Source organism: Poecilia latipinna, unplaced genomic scaffold, assembly GCF_001443285.1.
Source record: "Poecilia latipinna isolate Pla-1442-1.1 unplaced genomic scaffold, P_latipinna-1.0 Scaffold132, whole genome shotgun sequence".
Lineage (NCBI taxonomy): Eukaryota > Metazoa > Chordata > Actinopteri > Cyprinodontiformes > Poeciliidae > Poecilia > Poecilia latipinna.
The window spans coordinates 431598-438461 of record NW_015112748.1 but is presented as its reverse complement, the minus strand read 5'-3'; the positions used below and the strand labels follow the sequence as shown (position 1 = coordinate 438461).

The 6864-nt window shown below is 40.4% G+C and overlaps 1 pseudogene; it reads left to right on the top strand.

Annotated features, from left to right (window-relative positions):
• The first annotated feature begins 5899 nt into the window (after positions 1 to 5899).
• Positions 5900 to 6864, top strand: part of LOC106945180 (tripartite motif-containing protein 16-like) — a 1699-nt pseudogene continuing 734 nt past the window's right edge.

The following is a 6864-nucleotide window of genomic DNA, read 5'->3' as shown; positions in this document are numbered from 1 at the left end:
CTCCCCCCCTGCTGGCAACGAGCCCGCCCAACACCACTCCTCATCTTCCTCCGTCTCGTCCTCTCTACATGTAATGACACCAACAAACAATGAGGCAGCAAACCAAGCTTAGCACGTGCTCCCCATAATGTGGCGTGTCCCCCGTTTATTTTGTTCCGAGTTACTATTTCCGTGTGGATTACTATTTGCTCTCAGCCTCACGCAGCAGATATGTTCCTTCTCTGAGCTGAAAGAAAAAAACCCTCTAAGCTCAACACTTCTTGTCCAAAGTCTACAACAGCCACTTCAAACACTCGGGGCCTCAGATGATTTATAGGAAATGAATTTCCAACAGGAGACTTTCCTTCGTCTTTTCCTGCTGCCCGGGGCTCTTAGCGGTGAGCCGTGCTTGTTAACCCAGATTTAGATCTCCGTCCTGATGGAGCCCATAAAAGAAGTATGGATTTATGTAACAGAGCGCAGCCACGTGCCTCAGGTCTGTCGACTCTGTCCCATTGTCTCCTGTCCAGTTTCTAGTCGGACGATCCCTTTAGGACCCAACAGGAGGCTCTGTCAACACCTGAGGCTCCTCATCTGGACCAATGATCCGACCACACACCACAGTACGACACGTCCAGAAGTTTTAGGCGTCATATTTCAGATTTATGATGGAATTAACTTTCCTTCTTTGCAGACACTTTGACTTTCAGACAGAAAGTTATGGAGGAGGAAACGTAATCCGCCAAGTGTTACCTTTTTTTTTTTTTTTTTTCCTGTTTGACTTTGAACTTCTTTTGGCCCTCATTTCACTAACCGAATGCTGACAGCCAAGGAGTCCTGCTCATCTTTATGGTTTTAGATGCTGAAAGGAAACGAGTGAGATGTGCTAAAATCAGACAAAAAAGTCTCAATTGCTGTGCCTGATAAAAGTATTTATACCCTGTGGACGTTAAGCTCCACTAATATCGTGAATTGATTTTCCTTGATAATTTTCTTAACGCTACATTTCTCCTTGTTGCTGGAGCAACACTATCCCCACCACACTTTTTCCTTTCACTCAGTTTTCTACAAATGTGCTACAACTTTTTCAGCTTTCTACATTTCCACTACGTTTTGGGTGTTTATCTGTAAATCACGATCATAACATAAAGCCTTGAAATATTTTACCGCATGTATAAGGAATGATTTCCACTTTTTGAGATGAGTGATGAAATGCATCAAACTTTTTCTCCTTTTTTTATGTGTGCTTGAAAATACACAGAAGTCCTGGAAGAAAACCTGTTAAAGATGACAAAGACTTGAGATTCACTTTCCAGCAGGACAACCGCTATAAACATGCAGCCATATCTACAATGATTTAAATAAAAGCAGTTGTTGACTAGTAGAAACACTCTGAAGAAGGCATGAGTGACACAAACTCCAAAAGGCACAAAAATGAGACAGAAAAACACTACAAACAATAAAAAATGTTCCAGTTCCAGGAAGTAGAAACAAAAAAGAAAAACAGCTGCATGAAATCATACAAACTCACTCCACAAAACAGGAGTCCTCCAGGCCACTAGAGGGAGTCTAGAGTGTGTGACGTTGCCTATGTAAATATGGTTCTGTTCCATATTATTGCAAAAGACATGTAGTTTCTTTCTTCCTCTCACTTTCATCGGGACATTAAATCATGACATCCCGTCTTTGCTGAGGATCTGCTGCTCCCATATGATTTGGTGGTTGGCTCCCCCTACTGGTCTAGAGCAGTTCCGTTTTGTGGATAGAGTTTGCAGCGATTTCTGCTTGCTGCTGTTTTTGCTATTTGCTGCATTTTCCCTTTAGTTTCGATTTTCTGCAGGCATAGCATTTGTTTTCCTATACTTAGGATTTTTTTTTTTTTGTTTGCTGTATTTTTCTGTTGCATTTGTTTTTGTGCATTTTGAAGTTTGGATTCATGTGTTTTGCAGATTGTTTCGCCGTTTGTGGCAGACTGATTCTTCCATAAAGACCAGATTTGTGAGGTACATGATTAATATACTCACGATCAAAAGTTTCTCCTCCTCCATCTAATGAATTATTCCTTCAGTTGACCTGTTAATGTTGCTTCCAAGTTTACTGTGTAGATTAGCTTGGATAGAATCTGACTGGCCACTCACTACCAGCAAACACTCTCACACCATCCAACTTTCCTGTTGACCGCTGATGTTATTTTGTTAGATTTTTTTACATTTATAAATAAAGCAGGAAGATGTTTAATGGGTTTTTTGTGCTGTGATGGATACCCGTGGTGGATGGGGTCAGAGGTCAGGTGTATGATCTGAGGCTTGCACAGATACAAACGCAAAGTGCAGTAACCAAGAGGATAAAGTCCTCAAACACTTTCAGTCACTCTCCAGATTCAAAATATTTGGGGAAACAAAAACACACACACGCACACACTCCAACAGAGCGACGGGGAGACGAGCGTAAACCCCAACCCAACAGCACGTTTCCATCAACGTTATGGCGCGGGTCACCCTCCAGAGACGAATGGCATCGTTTCTACTCACACACATGGATTCATACTAAGCAAACAGGAGGCGAAGGGTGCAAACAGCTGGCTGCTGTCAAAGTGTAATTAGCGCTTAATAAAAGAGGCTAATAAGGACTTAGCTTCAGCTGCGATTGGCTAAATGAAACGAGTCAGAGGAGAGTAGAGGAGAGCATCACTAGAGTCTGCAGACTGATAACAGCTTTGACCTACAGCTGCCTTCTAAAGCCGCTCCAAACTTTCTGTATGCGGCTCAACCAATGAGGTCAGAGCATCTAAACGCACAGATCCTGCACCGCTTCAGAGAAGGGTGGCTAACCGCACCGGAAACGGGTTAGCAAATCTGAGCTTCAGAGGAAAGTGTCCTCAAAGCAGCAGAAAAAAAGTGTGCTAATAAGTCCAAACTGTAATCTGTGCCTGGATGGGTTTCATTACATCATCAGTTCATACGGGGGGCGGACTGGGATGAAAATACCAACCCAGAACACCAGCAGCAAATTAATACATTCCAGCAAAACGGAGTTAAATTTCTTCAAATTTGACACAAACTGATATCTGCCTAGAATCTAGAGTCTAGACTCAGTGGCTTTTACATTGAAACAAAAAGAAATGTTTCACATCCCGCATTCAAGGAAGATGTCATACAGAACTATCCTTATATAGACTTAATGTTTACAGCAGGTTTAGAAGATGCATTTTGTCAAGTAAATAAATACCATGTAGCAGAAAAAAAGACGGCTAAAGAACAAGAACACAAAATGCATGCCCTGCTATCTGAAAGGATTAGGATGTTGTCATATTTTCTACATAACAGTGCATCCTCTGTGTTATTGGTGTGAGGTTTAAATCTGTAAGACAATAGTTTGGTTGAAAAGAGAGAAGGTACATATCCTGCTGTTTTAAAGAAATACAGACTTATTATGTGAACAATTTCTGCTGTGAGTTTCATATCTGTAGCTTGTTTTAGGGTTAAAGGAGATCAGAATTATAGTTGGTATATTTAGAGTTTTTCAAGAAGAACAAAAAAATCAGGGTGACATTATTTTTACACTTTCTTGATAATTAGTATACTGCTTTAATCTAATGAATTTAGAGGTGCATAGTAGTAAAAACAAAAACTGTGAACCTTTCAGAATATTACCCGAGTGAAAAAATGTATCTCTTTCCTGCCATGACAAACATTTAGGGAGTATTTCACATATTCTTAAAATTTTGATTTCTGTATTATACATTTTTAAAGCTACAAACAAGGAAATCTGTGGTCAGAGAGGAGCTGCTGTGTTTAAGAATAGATAGATGATGGAGGGTTATTATGTTTTTATTGCCTGCAGAGTAAAGAGCAGAGCTGGAACTGTAACCTTTGTCTCTTCATTTACAATCAAGAGTTAAATATTAACTCAGTTTATTCTCTGAAGCTCTGGCTCCCATATCAGGCCTTAAAATTATTTTCAGTTCAAACTTCATAGGGATTTGACTTGAATCAGAGTAAGTATGTGAGCCAGTTAACTATGGATAAAGTCACTGATTGATTTAACATTGTTTGCATTGACAGGTTAACCTATTGGTTCCTGTAATACATTATTCTTTCTGTAATCTGTGCTGCAGTACTGGAAGCAGAGTGAAACCAAGCATCACATGAGACGCTCTGAAGGAAATGTTTCTGAAATTTAGACGACAAAACGTACAATTTATTGTAAAAATCATGAAAAAAAAATGTTTCCACATTTCTCAGTAATCAAGATGTTTTATTGAATGAATCCAGAGTCAAAACATCAGACATTTATTCTGATCTAAATCTGAAGAATTGAAAAGAAAACAGCATCAGTTCTAAGTTTTGGTTTCTTCTTTGGATCAAAATAAAAAAAAAAAAAACAAGTTCAGTTCACTTTAATATCAACTGATTCAAACAAAACGAACATAAAGAAACCAGAACATCAAAATACATTAATACAAATATTAAAGCTAAACTATTAGCTTCAAAGGATGTTTAGATGTTCCTGTGGAGAAATATTTTTCTGTCATATAAAATTGAAGGAAAGCATCAGCAGTGATTTCCTTCATGGCTCCTGGAACACAGAGCCACTTTTAAAGCAGAAAAATAAAGAAGGACAGAACAGCAGAACAGACATCAGAACCAAGAACCTGATCAACAATCAGAGAGAAGAGAGGAAATCTATTTTAGTTTACAGAACTCTGCAGAGGCTCCAATGTTATCAACCCAAACTTCAGCCAGCAGCGGCTGAGTGAATGTGGTCTGGACTCTGTGGAGGAGAGTCATGGTTTCAGAGACTCTATAGAAGGACAGAAGCCCTGCTGTGTGATCCAGGAACACTCCTACTCTGGAGCAACCTGGACCTGAGATGGAGGTCCAGACATTGTTGTGATAAAATTTAAAACTGTTTTGTCGACACTCTAACGCCCAAGATTTGTCATTATATCCAAATCTACGTTCATTCCCTCCCCCTGCTCTGCCGATGTTCATGTATGCAACGGCTACATCAACCCGTGTCCCACTCCTCTCCACCTCCCAGTACCTTTGTCCAGTCAGACTCTCTCTACTCAGAACCTGAGACCAAATAGTGAATCTGTCTGGATGACTAAAATGATACAGATGTTTATTCAACCATGTCACCCTCCTGTTGTCCTCTGACAGAACCAGCTTTGCGTATGCTGTGTTTGGATCCAGTGTGATTTCACATGCATACTTTAAGAATCCAGCTCTGCTCTTTGGTTCTGGTTCCGCCAGCTTGTGTTTCTTCAGCCAGCTTGACATTAACCAAGAAATCGTTACTGTTTAAACTTTATCTTTAATAACATAAAGTTACCTAATTTTTAAAGTGCAAACATTAATACTTTTATAACAAATTTATATCAGTAATGATTTCTTGATTAATGTCAAGTTGTCATAACAAAGACATTTTGAATAATGTCAACTTTGTATTAAAAGTGTCATAATTTACCGAATGACGCTTTATGACAACAGTCATAAATATTCATGAAGCTTTTTCATGTTCATGACAGGTGTTATGTCTTGTTTATGACAGTGTCATGTCAGTCTTATTCAACCCCCTTCAAATAAAGTGTTACCCTGTTCTTCAACAGCTCTGATCACCTGACAGAACTTTATGACTTTGAGACATCTGTGCAGAGATTAGAATAGAGAGAAATCAGAATACGTATTTGAGCCAGAGATCTGAGTTTTAGTGACTCAGTCAAAATAAATAATTAGTTTTTATTTATTTTGAAATAAAAACTAATTTGATGATGATTAAACATTAAACTTCATCACTTTAAGAGCCCTCCTCCTCCTCCTGGAATCAAAGTCCGATATTAATTCTTCCTGCTTCCAAACACATAAAGTTGGGTGGAGCCAACATCTGCTGAAGATAAAAGCTGTTAACTCACACAGTCACTTTGACTGAGAGCAGAAATGGAGCAGAATCAGCTGGACAAAGAAACTTTCTCCTGCTCCATCTGTCTGGATCTACTGAAGGATCCGGTGACTACTTCCTGTGGACACAGCTACTGTATGAAGTGCATTAAAACCCACTGGGATGAAGAGGATCAGAAGGGAATCCACAGCTGCCCTCATTGCAGTGAGACATTCACACCCAGGCCTGTGCTAAAGAAGAACACCATGCTAGCAGCTTTAGTGGAGCAGATGAAGAAGACTGGACTCCAAGCAGCTGCTGCTGACCACTGCTATGCTGGACCTGAAGATGTGGCCTGTGATTTCTGCACTGGAAGAAAACTGAAAGCTATCAAGTCCTGTTTATTCTGTCTGGCCTCTTACTGTGAGAAACACCTTCAGCCTCATTATGATGTGGCTCCTTTAAAGAAACACAAGCTGGTGGAACCGAACAAGAACCTCCAGGAGAACATCTGTTCTCGTCACGATGAGGTGATAAAGATTTTCTGTCGTACAGATCAGAAGTGTATCTGTAGTCTGTGTTTAATAGATGAACATAAAGGTCATGACTCGGTGTCAGCTGCAACAGAAAGGACTGAGAAGCAGAAAGAGCTGGAGGAGAGACGAGGAAACATCCATCAGGGAATCCAGGACAGAGAGGAAGATGTGAAGCTGCTTCAACAGGAGGTGGAGGCCATCAATGTCTCTGCTGATAAAGCAGTGGAGGACAGTGAGAAGATCTTCACTGAGCTGATCCGTCTCCTCCAGGAAAGAAGCTCTGAGGTGAAGCAGCAGATCAGATCCCAGCAGGAAACTAAGGTGAGTCGAGTCAAAGATGTTCAGGAGAAACTGGAGCAGGAGATCACTGAGCTGAAGAGGAAAGATGCTGAGCTGGAGCAGCTCTCACACACAGAGGATCACAACCAGTNTCTCCTCAACTACCCCTCACTGCCNGCACTCAGTG